The following is a 19263-nucleotide window of genomic DNA, read 5'->3' as shown; positions in this document are numbered from 1 at the left end:
AGGCCAGGCCTTCCTATACGTGTGCTCCTCCAGGCCATGGAAGGCCAGGCCTTCCTATACGTGTGCACCTCCAGGTGATCCAGCTTTCCCAGCTCTCAAGGCGTTCTTCTCTCCTGCCCCTTTTGTCACAGATAAGGGTAGCTTTCTCCTGAGGCCTCAGCCTGTCCTGCCTTCAGGTTCTGAGCTCTGTCACTGGAATTTTAGAGGTTTCCACTGGGGTCAGGGGTGACTTCTAGATAGCTAGCGATTCATTACTATGGCCCTCTTTCCCTCAAGATGACCTCAATGTAGCAGAAGCAGCTCCGGTCACAAATGCAAGCACAGCGCTTTACAGTTCACAAAGAGCTTCCATGTGTGTCATCCTGGTGAGGTGTCTCACTGACTTCCCAGGTCTTACCACAATCAATCTTCATTTCACAAACACCATCAGTGCGAGAGGAATAGGAAGCCACCTGGGGCCTCAGAGGCTGGGAATCCCAGATTCTGAGCTTCAGTAGTCGGCAGAGGCCCACGAGCCTTCAGTCTTCTCCTTCAGGCAAGGGCTTGAGAGAGAAATGGTGTGTTCGGGAGACATTCAAGGCCACAGCTTTGACAGGCTCAACTACTTGCCTAGAAGCCTTGGGTTCTCTTGGGACCCAAAGACTGTAGGGACCTGTTCTTCTAGGTCAGCAGTTCTTAACCTGTCGGTCACAAGCCCTCTGACAAATCCCTATCTCCAAAGATATTTACACCATGATTTGTAACAGTAATAAAATGACAGTTATGAAGTAGCAACAAAAATAATTTTTTAGTTGGGGGTCACCAAAATATGAGGAACTGCATGTTAGGAAGGTTAAGAATCTCTGCTACTCCAGGCGGTGGTGGTGCATGCCTTTAATTTCAGTACTTGGGAGGCAGAGGAAGGCGGATTTCTGAGTTCAAGGCCAGCCTGGTCTACAGAGTGAGTTCCTGGACAGCCAGGCCTATACAGAGAAACCCTGTCTCGAAAAAACAAACAAACAAACAAACAAAACAAAACAAAGAACCTCTGCTACAAGCTACAAGCACAGGATTGAAGAGTCACCAGGAGTGGTCAGCCCTGCCAGGCACAGTGTGACACATGCCTTTAATCCCAACACTTGGGAAGCAGAGGCAGAGACAGGTAGATTTTTGTAACTTCACAGCTAGCCTGGTCTGCACAGTGAGTTCCAGGCCAGACAGCTACCTCGTGAGACGCTATCTCAATAGAAGAATGACTAGCTCTACCCAGAGAGCAAGCTTTTCTTCACAAAAGCACAGACTGCAGGCCTTATATGCCCCAAACCAATCTCAACATCAGCCCACTCAGCTGAGAATATCCCGAGTACTCAGTAGACCAGGACGGGAAGAACATGAGTTTAAGGCCAGCCTTAACTACATAAGAAGCCCCTATCTTAAAATAAATGAATAAATAAATAAATGTTTTTAAAAATCACTTCTCCAGAGATGCCTACAACCATCAAATTCTAGAGCAAGCTGACTAGGATTTCAGGACCAGGAAGTCACAGAATATCAGGACCAACGGGAGTCGTAGTGTTACTCTCTCATCTCTCCTCCATGCAGAAGGCCCTGGGCAGCAATAGTGCCTATGACAGTTCCTTAGACAAGCTCATATGGTAGACCTAACTCTCTGGAAACTTGGGCAGCCCCTTCAGGCCTTCAAGACTGCAGGAAGGTTGTCCTGGGAGGACTTCCTGCCCCTGTCATGGCTCCCCTCTCTCAGGAGCACTGCCAGGTTCTCCCTGAACAATCAGAACTTGTAAGCATCCTGAAGGCCATTGTGTGTGTGTGTGTGTGTGTGTGTGTGTGTGTGTGTGTGTATATGTGTGGTGTGTGTGTGTGTGTGTGTGTGTGTGTGTGTTAGAATGATCTGATTCACCACCCTTTCATCTACTCTCAGGTGGATGTCCAGGGTTTTGCTCAACAGCATAAGAGTTTCAGCCACAGGGCTCAACTGGCTTTCTTTCATGCCTCCCTCTGGGACCTTGAGAAAGGGGACCACTGGCATGAGGTGGGGGAGGGGAAGGGAGGAGAGCTAGTTCTGGCAGAGATTTGGGCCCTGCACATTCTCTCTACCTAGATTTTGTCCCTTAAAGGAATGGGGAGCAATGATTTACTTACTTATGGAGACTAGCAGAGTTCTTACATGCAGTTCAGTCCAGCCCAGGATGGAGAGAGAAGCAAGCCCTCCCATTTAAGGGTTTCCTTCCCTCCAGTCCACCAACTGGAAAGTCTCCATCTCCTCCTCCCGCACCAGGCAGGAGGCAAGTCACTGACAGCTTTATCACCCCTGTACCCTGCCCCTGTCCCCAGCTCCCATCCACACTAACACACAGGCCTGTGCAAGCCCTGGACTGAGCTACCCTGTCCCCAAGCCTCTGCCTGAGCCTTTGGGCTCACATGGACTGGCCAAGCCCTTGAGAGCCATTACTGACCTCAGTACTTGGTCATCAGCTACTTCTGTCCAGACTCTAGCCTCTTGTGGCCACTTATCTGAAGCGCGAAGTATCCACCACCCTGAACGCCATGATAGAGAGGGACACAAAACACCACAGACCTCTCTCTTCCTGCCAAGGAGTCACTGTATGGGTGGGGGGGACGGGACCTGGGTATCACACACTGGGTTAGGCATCAAGCAGATGCCTATGTATTTTCCAGTGGGAAAAACTGGTTAAATGTGTGAGACAAGGGGAAAAAAAAACAATCAGAGTTTTTAAAATCACACAACTAGCAGGTGCAGTGGCCCACATGCATAACCTCAGCTCAGGCAGGATAGAGTTCAAGGCTAGCCTGGGCCACACAACAAGCTTCTGTCTCTAAATAAATAAACTGCACAGTTACAGAATTATTCCTGAGTCTAAGCTGAATTCTGCCTTCAAGTAATAATAATTAGTTGTTTCCCGACTTATAGCAAAAGAATTACATTGCTTAAAAAAAAGAACAGACCCTCAAATTAGGCACTTTTCTCCTGCAATTTTTTTTTCTTAAGCTTCTGATGTAGGTATGCATGCTTCTATACCAGGTCTGGTGAGGGTGACCTCAGGCTGTGCACATGAGACCCATCCCCTCCCCATCCCCTCTTCCCTGCCCCTCCTTCATCATCTCCTCCCTGCCCCTCCCCCATTCTCCTCCATAGTTACTGTCTGTCTCTTCCCCACAGCATTCTGCAAAGAGAAGCAGTCTCTCCCCGCCTAGGCATGTCTCAGAACATGAGGCCTAAACCTGTCTTCACCTTGTTCAAAGGTCCTACGTTCTTTCTGGTGATTAGAGAGAGCCTTGATTGGCTGTTGAGGAAGAATTTCCCAGGAGTCAGCAGGTCCACCCCAAGGTTCAGGACAGTTCCGTGGTGCAGGCCTCCAGGCCCACAATTTGCCATTCATTCCCTTGATGGAAGCACGGCCTTCTCTAGGCTCTCTGTCCAGATGAATCCTCTCTGAAGCCATGAGCCCATCAAAAGCCCCAAAGTGGAGTTCAAAGGAACAGCTAATATGAGCTATAGAGAGGCTGCGCACAGCGGCTGGAGACAAGCTTACACTGCTTAGGTTCAAGACCCAGATTTCCTACTTAGTTAAGTGGGCAAGTGACCTAATGCTTCAGTTTCCTGATTTACAACATGAGGATAAGGGCATCGACCTTATACGCTGTTAAAAGGATCATGTAAGCTGCTACAACAGACATGACCTAGAATGCAGACCCCTTTCCTTGGCGCTGCACTTTCCCTATCTATCTATAAGTGGGACAACAGTCCTGTTTCTCCTCATTCTCTGCCTCAGCTGTAGATCTTCCCCAAGGGAGAAGCAGACATTGTTTCAGAAGCAAACAGGGGGGCTATTCTCTGCAGCCTGTTTCTACTTCCTTTCCCTCACCCCACTTCCTCCCATTCTTCTTTCTTTACCTGGAAGAAGGTCCGGGCAGCTATGGGCTGCACTCCAGGGGTGTCCTGTCTGCAGAGACGGTGATGTCACTTCAGTCAAAGAGCTGAGGAGACAAGGCAACAAACTCACCATCAGCTCCCACCCAGCGTCTTTCACATCTAGCTTTAATGAGCCATGCCCTGGTACTGCCCCCCACCCAATAAATCTGCCCACCCCTTGCTGGAGGTGGACCCACTGATGTGTAGGTAACCCTAGTCCCAGGAGAATTAGGGAAGCTGTAAAGTTGATAGCTGATCAAATACTGGGCCATGAGACCAAAACACATGGTCCCACTTCTATTCCTGCAGGCCAAACCCAGAGAACCTGCTCCTTGGACAGCCATGCCCCTTGTCAGGCCCCAAGAGAAGAGGCTGCAGGTGCAGCTATGCTGGGACACAGATCTTCATGCTTCCTCAGGAGCTATGAGACCAGCTGTTCTTCCAAGGATGCTACCAGGGGAGGGCTGGTGGGATCTGGGGCACCACAATTATGGGCCTGGTTCTGACTCATGCATTGCCTCCCAAGCAGCTCCCTCAGCCAGCAGGACAGCCCTGCAACACCCCACACCCAGGAGCTATGAGGAGAGACCGGCTACACAAGTGGAGGGTAGAGGAAGGGGCCTCAGGCCAGCCTTTCAGGCTTTAGAGGACATTGCCACCTTGCCTATTTAGGGACACCAAGCCTGGCAGGGCCAGGGCCTTCCTGTGTCACAGAGAGCAGCAAGGGCTCAGGCCTGGGCCCCTGTCAGTTTGACAGCTCTCCTCAACCCACTCAGATCTTGGAGCCAGCATGAAGTATACAGTCAGCCGGCTTCAGAGTGGGCAGAAGGGGTTGGGTCCAGAGGCAGCATATAGACACAGAAGCAAACACCCCTCCCCCCTTCAGTCCTTGGGATGTGATGTACTTTATACTTTACCAAGCACTCTTATTGACACAGGCTCGTTAATGCAAGCCTGTAAACCTACTAGTTAGGAAACCAAGGCAGAAGGATCAAAAAGTTCAAGGCCACGGACTTACAGAATGACCCAAGGCCAGTGGGGAAAGCTTAGTGAGACATCTCATATATTTTACAAGTTAGAAGAAGGCTGGGGTTACAGCACTCAACAAGGCCCTGGGTCCAAGCCCCCCCCCCCAGCTTCCAGAAAAAAAATGGAACAAGTAAAGAAAAATACTTATTTCCTTTATCTACCTCAGGGATGGATCCTCACACTTGAGGCAGAGGGATGTAAACAGAGCAGGGTGGCCCAGACTTGAGAATGCCAGGATCCACCATGGGATCCTGCTGTGAGCTGTGCTCAGCCTCAGTACGTCTGGTTTGGGCCTGGAGTTCTGCATGCCCATGCCACTAATGAAGCCTGCTCGCTAGCCTGTGTGTGGCAGTAACTAGATGCCATGTGTAAAGCACTCAAGTGAGACTCATTAGATTTAAAACAGAGGCTCTGGAGGCTGGAAAGCTCAGTGGGTAAAGGCACCTATTGTTGAGCCTGCTAATCTGAGCTTGATCCTGGGGACACTCAGAGTAGGAAAGAACTGACTCCACTAGTCGTCCTCCTACCCACACACACACCATATCACACATACACATCACACACATACCACACAAAAATACCACATATATACACGTCACATTACACACCACACATACACACAGCACACCACACATATGCACACATGCATTTATTAAAATGTAACAAAATTTTCTAGAAAATAAAGCAGATAAAGTGGGCATACCCAGCAAGGTGGCAAAGTTCAAATTAACCCCCAAATACCTCCCCACTTTCTCCTGTATTCTACTGTGACAGAGTCTTATGCAATGGCCTAGAATGATCTCAAACTTGAAGCAATTCTTCTGCCTCAGCCTCGAGGGTTAAGATTATAGCAGAAAGTCACCCAGATGTCTTTTTTCATTTCTCCTTTAATGTTTTTTTTTTCCACTGTGTAGTTTTGCTATGTGGAGTTTTTAAATTTTTCTTATGAATATACGTGTGTGTGAAACGTATGTGTGTATGGCTGATATGGCCAGTTTGGCTAGCTAGCTTGCTCCAGGGGTTCTTCATCTCTGCCTCCTGAGCCCTAGAATTACTAGCAGGCCTCCATGCATGCCTGCCAGGTTCACTTGGGTCCTAGGGATTCAAACTCCAGGCCTCACACTTGCACAGCAAGCACTTTCCCCTGAGCCACCAACCCAGTCCTTAAACTTGCTTTTACTCTACACTATGTTGTTTTATTGTTTAGAGACTGGGTCTCACATAGCCCAGCTGATCTCAGGCTTCCTATGGAGCTCCAGATGATCTGGTCCTCCTGCCTCCATCTGACAAGTGTTCAGATGCCAGTGTGTGCCACCACTCACAGTGGTGCAGTGCTAGGATTCAAACCTAGGACTTTGTGCTTGCTAAGAAAGCACTCTACCAACTGAGCCCCATAATCCACGATCTCTTAGGATTAAACCCTTCAATACTGAATTGTACAAAACATCAATGTCAGCAAGAGACATTGGACACACTTGGATATGGAGGCACAGAAAGGGTTAGGGAATCCATGTGGTCACCAGAAAGTTGTTAGAGATCCAAGCATGGAAGAGAAAGTGTGATGGACCTGCATCAAGGTGTCTCAGCCATCTCATAACCTCCACCTGGGCTCATGGCTACCATCGAAGGCAGATGAGGGATGACTGGATTTGGAGGCTGCCTCCATGTCTACTCTGGTCTCTCTGGAACGTGTACTCACCAGGCAGACCAAGATAGAACAGTCTCGCACCTGAAATAAACCAAGATAGTCCATCTCCCATCTCTGACTGAGCCATGGGCTTAGTCTCTGGTCACCATGTGCGGGACCAGCCTAAGGGTGACATGTCTAGGCCTGACTCCAGTCCCACCTTCACTTCCCAGCACAGAGCCAGTGAGAGCCAGTGAGTCACTTGAAGGAAGTTCTGGGCCCCAAACAGGAAGTGGCTCTTCAGTTCAAACCCCCTCCAGGACCAAAGCCGTAGGGGAGGCAGATGGCTGCAGGGGAACAGGTGGGATCCAGGAACACCTGCTAAGACTTCACTCAAGCTTCTCCTCCCTCACCAACACCACTTAGGCCCTGGCAAACCTAAAGAACCAAAGGTGTGTCAGCCCAGACGCCTGTCCATCATCTGCTGAGAGGAATACATGCTGCTACTGCTGGCGTGTGTGCGTGTGCTCACCAGTGCATGTGTGTCTGTGTGTGAGTTTGTGCTCACGTGTGCACGTGTCTGTGTGAACTCGAGTGTGTGCCTGTGTGTGTGTTTTCTTATTTCTTCCCGTTGCATTTTACTCATGTGGCAGAGAAGTACATGGTACCCGAGGAACATCTTACAATATTTAACAATTTTCACTGTGTTCATACAACAGCAAATGAGATCCTCACTCTTTTAAAAATATATATATATGTACACACACATATATATGTATATATATATTTATATTTATTTATTTTTTGTGTGTGCAACAGTGTAAATGTAGTAGTCAGAGGACAACTTGTAGGAGTCAATCCTTACCTCCCACCTTGTGGGCCCCGGGATTATAACTATGTACCACCACACTTGTCTATTTAGTTAGTTTTAGGAGTGCTAAATATTAAACCGAGGGTCTTGTGATTGCTAGGCGAGCAATCTCCCACTGAGACATAGCCCTATCCTGTACCTTTTTTTAATGTAAATTTTGAGTCAGGTTTGCTAGGCGTTCATTGGCCACGTGAACTTCAGCTTCTCAGGGAACTGAGAGGAACTAGCCAGGCTAGGGAATCTAATTTTATAATCTTGTACTAATTAGGATGTAGGTGGTTTAATTATAATAAATGTATAACGACAACTTCTGGAAAGATAAAATAAAGTTTCATGTATTCACATTCATCCCAGTTTACATTTTTGACAGAAATATATTCAAACCTCACATCCTATGTATGTGAATGTGGCACTGGTGGTAGAGACCAAAGCCTTGTGCATGACAGGCAAGTGCTCTGCCACTGTGCCACAGCCCAGGGCTCAAACTCTGTTGCCTTTGTAAGATAACAGCATCTTTTTTCTAATCCTTTAGATCAAGGTGGCCAATAGAACACAAGTCCTATGAAGCCCTTGCTGAAGTGAGGAGTAATACGTTTTATGAGACAAATAGAAGTGAAATGGAGATCTCCATCCTCACCTTAACCTCAGCAGGCCTTCAGCAGAACACCGGATTTAAACACTCTCGTCGATGGAGGACTGGCTCCGTGGGTAAAGGGCTTGCCTTGCAAGTGTGAGGACCTGAGTTCAATCCCCAGGACCTACATAAAGCCTGGAGTGGTAGCAGGCATCTGTAATCATGGCTCTCCTGCAGTGAGGGGAGGTGGGGTCGAGAGAATCCCCAAAGGCTCATAGACCAGCTGTGCTGGTGGTACAACAATGAACTATAAAAGGCGACAAAATGACATTGTCTCAAGCAAGACACTGCTTGAAGGTGAGGACCAATATCCATGATGTCCCCAGACCTCTGTGCATGTACACGCTCGCACGTGTGCAGGCATACACACACTCACACACACACACTCTCATACACACACACACACACTCACACACACAGTCTCTCTCTCTCTCACACACACACACACACTCTCTCTCTCTCTCTCTCTCTCTCTCACACACACACACACACACTGAAAATGAATGAATACAGATACTCAATATCTTGACACTATAAGTCATGAAACTGTCACTTTGCACACGTCCTTCTGTTCCTACAAGGAAGACATGCTTGCCATGGTGGGAAGGCTGGCTAAACGTTTAACCGCCCTAATAGGCCAGGCCAAGACACCTACACACTGTTTCACTCCACTGCAGAAGGGATCCTATTGGCAGTAGGTAATGCTGCAATAGGCAAGCCTCAGTGGTTCACCACAAATCCAGTGGCCGACACACATTACCAGAGCTTTCCTGAGTGTCCTGAGAGCATACAGCACAGACTGGAGGAGAAGGCTTCTGTGTGAAGAGGAGCTGCACTGAGGGGAGGGAGGGAGAGCTCTACTTGTTGCAGGAGTGGGTAGGGAAAGCTGTCCCATCCTCAGCTCCCGCTAGGATCCACAGGGCTAGACCCACATGGGAATCAACAGGCTTACTCCCCCAGCGCAGCTCCTCCCACTGGCTTCTGGGGGCTCTAGACATTTTAGATTGTTTCCTCCTTGAGACCACCATCCTAGTTCCAAACACACACACACACACACACACACAAACACACACAGGGGTGGGCGGGGGGTGGGCTGAAGGTTTCCCAAGCTTCAGGGTGGATCCCAGTTCTGCCTCAAACTGGACATGAACCCAAGTGACAAGTGACAGCAGGGCCAGATCCATGTGATCATGGACTCTTACAAGGAGGGCATGTACAGCAGGTGAGCTGACCTAACAAGCACAGAGCAGTCGGGGCACAGGGTTCAGTCTATCCTCGCTTCCCAAGCAAAGAGGGGCCATGGCTGGGACCAGAGCAGAGCTGAGAAGATATAGGCCAGATGCCTGGTGAACTGGCCATAGAGCTGAGCAGGTCTGGGTGCTCTCCCCTCTATCCTTCTGCTGTGTGACCCCAAGCCAGTCACTTGGTGTCTCTGGGCATCAGCTGGGACAAACAGGAATAATTAGTAGCATACTAAAATCACCTGACTTTAGATAAACATCTGCCTATGTTTAGTTAGGAACCCGAGGCAGACTCTGAGGTTCAGAGAAGGCAGGAAACTTGGCCAGGGTCACACAGCAGGTGATAGAGTCTGGTTGGCTTAGAACCCAAGCCCATGCTCTTCAGGGTCAGCCTCTCAGTGGCCTGAGTCAGGAGGCAAAATTGTGGGTGACATCACCTGTGATGTCACGGAGGATAGGAGCAGAGTTAGGGTGGGGACCATGGAGACCAACCCAGGCTGACCTCAGCAGTCTAAAGTCAGAGTGTGGGGTTTAGTCAGAACAGGACGGAAGGACAAGTGTTTGTTTGTTCCTTCCTGAGACACGCTGACCAACGTGAGCTCCCCAAGGAGGAAAAGCCAAGTGTGACTGAGGAGAGACAGACCAAGGTCCTCCATGGCCCTGAATGGACCAGCACCCATTTCATCACTGACGTCCTCTGGGCTGGAAGGGAGTGCCACAGCCAGACTGGCAGGCTCCAAAGCTGCTGGGTTGCACTCTTGTTGCCAGTCCTTTGAGAGCATGGGGCTACGTCAAGGCTGCGTTCAAGGAGAGCCAGGCTGGAGGAGCAGCAGGTGTGGTGATGGCCCTGCTGCTTGTGTGATCCTGGGGCTCCCTTCCTGTACCCTGCTTAGGAGTTGTCACTCACCGGGCTGAGTCCCAGGCAGTCAGCACCTCACAGACCTTACCTCCTAGTCCTGTCCAGTCTCAGATGTCAATGCCACCCCCTTTCCCTGAACCCTTTACTCTTGCGGCACACACTGGACGGCAGGTATCTGGCTTCGGGAACCCAAGTTTCCCAGGTGATGGAATCCCTGTACCGCAGGGCACCACTGTCCTCCAAGGCAGCCCTTTACCAACACGGTCCTTGGTCCTGGAGAGTTACCACTGGGTCTGTCATTGTCGCCCAATTGCTTGCTGGACTGAGCCAGAGTCCCTGCATGGGGTTGGCTGAAATCATCTCTCCTCCTCCCCTTCCCTTAGCAGTTTCTGTCTCACTAACATTCCTGGAAACCATCCTCTCCTGCGTCTGGGCCATGTGACCTCAGACACCTAGGGGTCCGAGCCATTGCAGAGCTGAGGGAACTGAGGCACAGAGGTCGCCATCAGCCAGGCAATAGAATGTGAACTCTATCTGAGGTCTCCCTCAGACAGTGCAGCCCAGGCCTCGGCCCCTCTGCTCCTCTCTGCCTGTGGCGTGCATCATCTGGATGAGTAGGTGTCCTCATATTGCTACTGCTGCTGTCCTTCCTGGTTCTCTGAGCTCCCTTTCCTACATTTCTCTCGTCGCTAGAGGGAAAAGCGAAACATCTAGGGAAGGTCCAAGGAGAATGATTCAGTCCTCCAACTCCAAGCTGGCTCTGACCCTGTTTTTTTGGTCAATCCTTGTGAATCAGGGCGGGCCTGACATTCTGGGAATGCAGGGAGACTTCAAACCAACTCCATGAAAACAAGTTGTAAAAACACTGGCCGCGGCTCAAAGCGCTGGGTCGGATGATAGGTTTGGCTCTGGGGCCAGAGTTGAACAAGTTCATCAGGAGGGAACACACAGCAGGAGAGACATAGGCTAGACTCAAAGGAAGAACTTCCCAGTAATTGAGACCTAGGACCAGGGTTGGGTCTGGGTGTGGTCTCTTTGCAAACAGGCAAATCAGCATTCTGACCCTTCCAGGACCTTCTTGTCTGAAACATCCAAGAAACAGTCTCAAGCAGCGAAGAGGCCAGCCGCACACATTCCCAGGCTCCTCGCCTTCCTGTGTCTGGTTCAGGAAGAGCCTGGGCTTCTCCCAGCCTGCTGGATGCTGGTCTATAGACCTGAAGACAGACGGGAACCTGGAGGTGGGCAGAGCTTTGGGCAGGATAAAGGCTGCCGCCACAATCCTTCCTGGGCTTCTATATACCACATTGTCCCCATAGAAAGGGCACTCCCTCCAGGCACCCCTCCAAGCCGGCCACCGAAGACCACAACAGGTCCTTGGGTACCTGGACCCCCAACCACTAACCCTCGGACAAGTTCCTTCTAGCTGGGAATATACAGGCCTGACTCTGTCCCAGACACTAGACTCTGTTTCTGTCCCCTGACCCCTTCCCAGCTGTGTTGTCTAGAGTCATGGCTCAACTCCTTCTTGTAGGAAGCTCTGATTGCCCCCACAGACTTCAGTATGCCTTCAGCTGTTCACAGACAGCTTCTCTTCCCCCCCATCCCCCTCCCCAAGTCCAGAAATGCCCAAAGGAAGCAGCATGTCAGAGACTCCTGAAGGCAGCCATCTATCTGTGTCTGCTCTGACCCTCAGCCCCGAAGGACAGATGCCTCCCTCTGTTTCTTCAGGAGCCCTTTATGAGTCACACCACTTTACTGCTACTTCCCAGAGCTTTCCCAAGTGACACAGAAGATGCCCTTTACACATACAAGCACAGCCACACAGACAGACAGACAGACAGACAAAAATGCACAAGGCATGCATGCAGGTGAAAGTTCCTACCAAGGAGAGACGCACTGGCACCAGTGCATAGACTTAAGGAGCACAGAGACAGGCCTATAGGACATGAACATCCTGGAGACAGAAGAGACCTGGATCATGGTTGCTCTGAAGCCACCAGTTGGGGGAACAGCAGAGCTGAGCAGCTAGCTCATCAGCCACCCCTGAAGGGCCACCTGGTCTGTCCGGACCCTAAAGCTGTAGAAGGATGAAGGAGAATCTATGAGGAGGAGAGAGGGCAAGGGCCACAGGGCAAGTTGGAACAAAGGAGGCTACCGGGTGACTTCTGGCTCTACTGGCCCTTCTGCCAACGCAGGTCTCATCTGCTACAATGGAGCCAAACTGAACAGAGAAGGCAATGAATGAATGGACGGGGTCTGATCTATTGGAAGGGGAGGCAAGAGCCAGGGTACACACAGCACACTCAAAGCTGACAGGAACGAACATGGCATGGGCCCCATCTGCCAGCCCCCTGCTACCCTGGCACCTCCCAAATCCTCCTGAGTTCACTTTATAAGGAGCCTCCCCAATGGTAGTGCAGGACTTTACACCTTCTTCTGGTTCCTACAGATCAAGAATGAACACCATAGGCAAAGCTTTTCTTGTCCTGTCCTCAATTTACCTTTCAAGTCCTGCCCTCTGCACCTGAGGGAGCCCTTCACCTGGAGGGCCGTCTTTCTCCAGGGACTCCACTTAGCTCTGAATTTCCTTCCTGTGGAACATGTGTCTATGGTCTCCACTTGATAAACTCCTATGGATCCCTCAGCACCCACACAGGAAGTACTGCTGATCCCACGATTGGGGTCAGTAGTGGCAGCCAGGTTCCACGGTCGGCACCGCACGAGTAAATTGCATATGGTCAAAATCACGCTGGGCTATATATAGCTCCAGCTTATATGTGATGCCTAGGCATTGTCCTAGGCATTTCCTGTTTTGACTCATGTAGCCCTTATGACAGGGGCAGATTGGATTTCCAGAGACATCTGCAGCAGCACAGCCCATCCCCCAACCCCTGAAGCGTCACTCTGACATTTTTCCTTGGAGAACTGAGGTCTGTGTACCCATGCTCAAGGGTGTGAGAAGCTGGAAGTGGTGGCTGAAGGGACACTTGGACCCTCTCAAGGCCATGCCTCCCAAGGGAACACAGCTGTTTTTTCCCTCACTCCTGAGCATGCTCCTGCAGTAACCCTGAACCCCTCTGTAGGTGCTTTGCCAGCCTGCTATGGGAGGGCTCACCCAGGTGTTTTTGTTTGTTTGGAGAGAGAGTATAGCTGTATAGCCCTGGCTGGCCCAGGACTCATTAGGTAGACCAGGCTGGCCTCAAACTCACAATGATCCACCTGCCTCTGCCTCCTGAGTGCTGGAATTAAAGGTGTACATCACCATGCTCAGCTCTCAACTAGGTGTTTGAACAAAGGAGGCCTTGAAACAGTATGAAGGCAAAGAGAAGGCCCAATCCCAGTGCTCTAGCTTCTTGCTGTTCAAGCCACATGCACCAAGCCAGGGGCTGCTTGCCTAAGTCCATCTTAAACCTCCAGTTTATAAAATGAAAGGCAGTTGTTTGCTTTGTTTTATTTTTTTGTTTTTGTTTTTTGGACAGAGTTTCATGTATTCCAAGTTGGAAGTCACTATGTAGCCAAGGAAGACTTTGAACCTCTGGTCTTCTGGCTTCTACCTCCTGGGTGCTAGGAATATAAACCTGTACCACCATCTTGGTGGTGATTATAGGGAGGGGAGTCTACCAGCTGTGCCATGCTGCTCAAGGAGGCCCAGGATCAGGAGACCCATGACAGCCTCTGCCTCCATGGCTGGCTGGGGAAGGGCGTCATTCCTTGAGTACCTACTATGTGCTCCTAGGCCCACTTACCATACGTCCTGTGCCCCCTTTTGTCCTAGGACCTCTGTCTTCCCAAGTGACTCATGATTTCAGGCTCCCCTTACAGTTCTTGCACTGGAAATCAGTGGGTTGGAGTGATCACTAGAGGCCTGCAGAGAGGAGAGTCTGGAGGGGACAGCAAGGACCTGGCGCTTTGGTCTCATGGCCCTCCCCAAGCAGCCTCTGCCCACTTTGCAGGAGGGACACTACTGACCCAAGAAGGTTTGATTTAATCCAGACTAAACAGGCCTATGCCTGGATCTGGTATGTATGACAGGGCTTCAATCCCCAGCCCCAGGCTAGTAGTTCCACACAGGATGCCGAAAGTAGAAAAGACTCAGATATATAGCAAACCATGACTTCTTATACTCATAAGGATAAAATCTTCCCATCCGGGAGCTCCCTCAAAGAAATCTGACTCTGGTCCTTACTCCCAGTTCTCAGCAACACACACACACACACGCACACACACACACATATACACACACATATACACACACATACACACATACATACATACACACACAGATACACACACACATACACACACAGATACATACACGGATACACACACATACACACACATACACAGATACATACACGGATACACACACATACACACATACACACACATACACACACATGCACACACACATACACTCATACACACACACACACATACACACACATATACACACACATATACACATACATACACACATACATACATACACACACAGATACACACACACATACACACACATACACACACATACACACACATGCACACACACATACACACATACACACACATACACACATATACACACACATACACATACACACATGCACACACACATACACACATACATACATACATACACACACATACACACTCACACACACATACACACTCACACACACATACACACACACACAAAAGCACAGGGTAGCTAAGATCTTGTTGGTTCCCAGCCCCAACTCTGCTAGGTCACATCAGGGCACTACACCAAGGATGCTCTCTATAATCATTGGGTAGGTTAGACGAAGCAAGGGCACCACATTCTGAGGCCAGATTTGGCATACAGTAGGCGCTCAATAACAGCCACTGCCCTCTGTTCTCTCCTTTCAGACAAAAAGACATTTTTATTGATTGGTTCGTTCCACTCAAAGGCTGGTTTGTTTGTCTGAATTGTCCCAGAAGACATTCCCCCAGGACACTGGGAGACTGGAGGCCCAGGGGACAGGGAGGTGGGAGGAGCAGCCATACTTCACAGAAAAAGGAAAAAATGTCATTCATCCCCTGGGACCAGACTGTGAAACTCTTCTCAGCTGCCCCTCCACCCAGGAGGGCCTGGGGAGGCCCCAGATCCTGCTTAATAAGCTCCCTGGTGCCAGGCAGGGGCTGATGTACTTGGCTGCGCTTAGATCACCTATAACCTTCTATTCTTAGCCACACAGAAGCTGCCAGGCACCTGTCCCGCACTGCCCAGAAGACCCTGCCAATCCCAGGTGGCTACTCGCAGCAGTGGGGGTGAAGTGGCAGCTCTGTGGCCTGAATTGAGCCAGGTCTCAAGAGGGCCCAGGAACCCATGGAGGGGCCTCCCTGGGCTGGGTCCAGGTTTGGATTCTATGACTCCTAAGGCCGCTTCTCCATTACAACGTTATATGGCCAAGGCTCTAAGGTCCCATGAGCGGGTACTCTCAAGATCTGAGGATAAAGGATATATGGTTCTAGATGTGCAAGGGTCTCAGAGAGCTAAGAAGACAGGCCCTCTTGCCATACGCATCTGCCCTTCCCCAGCCAGCCATGGAGGCAGAGGCTGTCATGGGTCTCCTGATCCTAGGCCTCCTTGAACAGCATGGCACAGCTGGTAGACTCCACTCTCTCCAATCACCCCAGCCTGCCAATGAACTTCCCCATGACCGCCCCCCTGCCCCCAGCACTAGACACGGCTGGGCAGGGTAACACTCGGTGTCTGTCCTGTGCCTGTAGGGCTAGCACATCCCATCATAAGCAGCAGTGAGTGACCTGTCAGTCCCAAAGCAGAGAAGTGGTGTCGGCTGCCTTTAGAGACCATAGTTCTCAACACTGCCTCACTTTTGCTGACAGCTTCCTGGGACCACCACCTCTTCAAACACCCTGTTTAAAATGGGAAAACTGGGGCAGAGAGAGGAAGATGGATGTAGTGCTCCCGGTCACATAGGGAGCGGGAGGCGGAGCCCAGCAGAATCCTCCCTGCATGTCCTAGGAGTTACCAATGGACAACCTTTGGGCTAGTGCCTACCACTGATCCTTCTCTGGGCCCTTCCTTTCCATCTACCTCAAACTGGGGTCTCTGGGGAATGGCTGTCTTCTGTTCTCTGAGTCCCCAACACAGTAACTATACCAGAAAGTCATCTGTGGGACAAACTGAGAAGCAGGGGACAGGGCAGTGAGTGGGTCATGGCCTCATGCCCAAGGCTGGCTGCTGAACACACATGTGGTCTGTTGAGGACTGACCCTGACACGTGTAGGGGACACTTGTCAAGTACGCAAGCAGCTAATTAACCAGCTGCTCCACCAAAGGAAGCAAATGAGGCTTACACAGCCCATCCTCATAGCCTGGCTGTCACCAGGACCAGGATGCCAGTCATAGTTGCTGGAGCCCCTAGGCTGTACCCTGAGGCTGTGCCCCAGGGCCCCACAGCCCAGTAGCTTCTGCTTCTCCTTCAGAACAGCATATGGAGAATGTAGCATGTGGTTCCCTGTGACACAGGAACAAGGACAAAAGGGACTCCTTAGATCACCTGGTTAGCCTGCAGGGCTGCCTGGCACCCCTGAAAATGACAGATGCTGGGGTGATCTGAAGTGACAGGTGCTAGCATACCTCTGCTGTTGCTCTGTCCCAGGGCTTGAGGAAATGGCCTCTTTCTTGCTGAGGGAGACCACAGATCAAGTATCTAAAGCTCTCTGTTTCTTTGCTGCAGCCTGAATTTAGCCCTTCCCTCCTAATAGGTGGCCTACCATGCACCTTGCTTGCTTTGGCAGCTCGGCCTGTAAGATCAAGCCATTTCAGCAACCCCTTTCAAACAAGGTCAGAAAGGTAAGCTGCAAACCCAAGGGTCCCCAGGCACAAGTATGGAACCCAGGACAGAACCCACTGTTTGGCTTTTCTAAGCCAGAAAGACAGGAGGTAGATGTGATTCAGTAGAGTGCTGACCTAGTGCCCATTGCCTTGAATGCATAAGGCCCTGATCACATGCACAGGATTGGGGAGGGGAATGTGTCTTTTCTCTGTAACCAGCTTAAGTTACATTGTTATGCTATTACATCCTTTCAACTGCTGCCACCCCTAGGCCTCTCCCACCCACCAACCCAAGCGTAGGGAACATCTGGACTGTCTCCGAGGGCCAGCCTTGCCAGCTGTCTGATCTCCACTCTGCTATGACGGGGCCGGGATACCATCTGGGAGCTGTAAAGGCATTAGGAGGGACCCTCAGGATTCAAGAGTATGGGATGCTGGGTAAACCCAGCTCTATCCCTTGAGACCCCATCCTGGCCAGGGTGCACTGACCAAGCACACTGTGTTGCCAGGCTAATGGTGCCTGGAGTGGGTGCCCTGAGCTTTAATGAAATAAGGCAGCAGGAGTTACCCTGAAGACCCTTGGTTGCCCTACTGACACCTTCTTGAAAGCAGTAGAAAAAGGGAGGGGGATGTTAGAATGGATGTCTCCTTTTGTCCTTCAGGTCCGATGACTACAAGCTCCAATTCTTCAGCACTGCCAGCTGCCCAGGGTCAGACCACCCGCTATATGCAGTCAGGTCCTGTTGGGCCCAGCCTACAGCAGTGCTGACAGGTTGAGGAGAGTTCCTGACATGTGCCTCCCACCTGTTCCAGAGGCCAAGCCTTTGTACTCCTGGGACAGAGCTGAAAGTGGTGTCTGGTCCCTAAATCCAAGAGACAAGGCGTCTGTCCCTGCTCAGTGCACACAGACACCCAGTATTGGCTTGTGTGAGCAACCTGTGCATAATTCACAGAGTCCTATTACTGTGGCCTGAGTAAAACCTATGCAGCAGCGGAAGTCTGAGGAACCAGTGAGCCACTACCAGGAAACACTTGCAGAAACGATGACAAGTGAGCCAGAAGCCTGGGGTGGGGTGGTGGTGGTGGTGATGGTGGTGGTATACCAACTGAGTAAAACACACTATTGATGATCACAGCTGGTTACGGAGGGGGGGTCAGTCTATCTATCTATATCCCTCCCCCTTTTTTTGAGACAAGGATTCATCTATCCCAACCTTAATTTGAACTTAATACAGAATCAAGAATGCCTTCGAATTTCTGATCTTCCTGTCTTGATCTCTTGAATGCCTGATTTATACACTGTTGGGGATTGAGCCCAGGGCTTTCTAAGGCAACCACGCCTCCCACTGAGCTACACACCCCAGCCCCTAAGTCAGTTTATAATATGTCTCCATGTTATCTCCCTAGATCAGCACAAATGGCTGGTGTGGGAGTTATTATTACTATCGTCATTCAACAGAGGAAGAGACTGAAGATGGCAGACTGGGGAATCTTCCGTAGTTCCTACCCTGGACCAATCGGCGCACACCAACCCTCCTTCCAGCCTGGCTCAACTCGCCTCTCCAACTCCTCCCTGCTTTGCCATGAGATCTGGGACGTTAGGTGAGCCATTAGAGAGGTGGCCAGGGCTACTAACTGGAAGCAAGGCCAAAGGAGGGGTGCAGTTCACTGGTAAAGGGGAGGCCTCTGATCCCTCCCAGCTGGGACAACCTGGCGGGCCTCAAGCCTGGAGGGAAAGTAAGCATGCTCAGAACTCTTGAGAGCCTTTAGCCATCAGAAGGATTTGCCAATGGCCTTGCCTAACCGCAATAAGAGGACCCACAGAGGAAGGACCTGCTTAAAGATCCAGTCGGTCCACACAGGTCAGCTGGGAACTGACCAAGAACTGGGGACACTGGGATGAATTGACTTGGCCCTGATCCTTAGGACACTTTTGGTCACCTAGGCACCCACTCAGCCGGTCCTTAGACATCCTTATCTACCCAGCAGCCATTCTAGCTGTTGCTTCACTGAGAACACTGGACCCTACCCCACCCACCCCACATCTCGTCTCTGTGGCACCTCATTGTATAGTCCTCCATGCCAAGTCCAGGCCAGTGGGCCTCAGGAGGCAGCATCCTGTGCTCTCTTCAGAGCCTCCCTCACTCCACTTGACTCCTCAGACTTCCTGCAGCAGCTGTGAACTCTGCCCAGGGAAATTGGTCTTCAACAGCTCCTAGGAGATCTGACACCAAGCAGGGCCTAGGTA

The 19263-nt window shown here is 50.6% G+C and overlaps 1 protein-coding gene across 2 annotated transcripts in view; it reads right to left on the bottom strand.

Moving 5' to 3' along the window:
- The window catches only part of Gdpd5 (glycerophosphodiester phosphodiesterase domain containing 5), a 75329-nt gene that overhangs the window by 43119 nt on the left and 12947 nt on the right, over positions 1-19263 (bottom strand). For both annotated transcript variants that reach the window (XM_031387491.1, XM_031387490.1), the window contains exon 3: positions 3914-3996. The gene's annotated coding sequence lies outside the window, so the exon portion shown is untranslated. The remainder of the gene's footprint in view (positions 1-3913; positions 3997-19263) is intronic.

This window comes from Mastomys coucha, unplaced genomic scaffold (assembly GCF_008632895.1).
Source record: "Mastomys coucha isolate ucsf_1 unplaced genomic scaffold, UCSF_Mcou_1 pScaffold21, whole genome shotgun sequence".
In the NCBI taxonomy this organism is placed as follows: Eukaryota; Metazoa; Chordata; class Mammalia; order Rodentia; family Muridae; genus Mastomys; species Mastomys coucha.
Note: the sequence above shows the minus strand (reverse complement) of the source record. Positions and strands in the feature narration are given on the sequence as shown.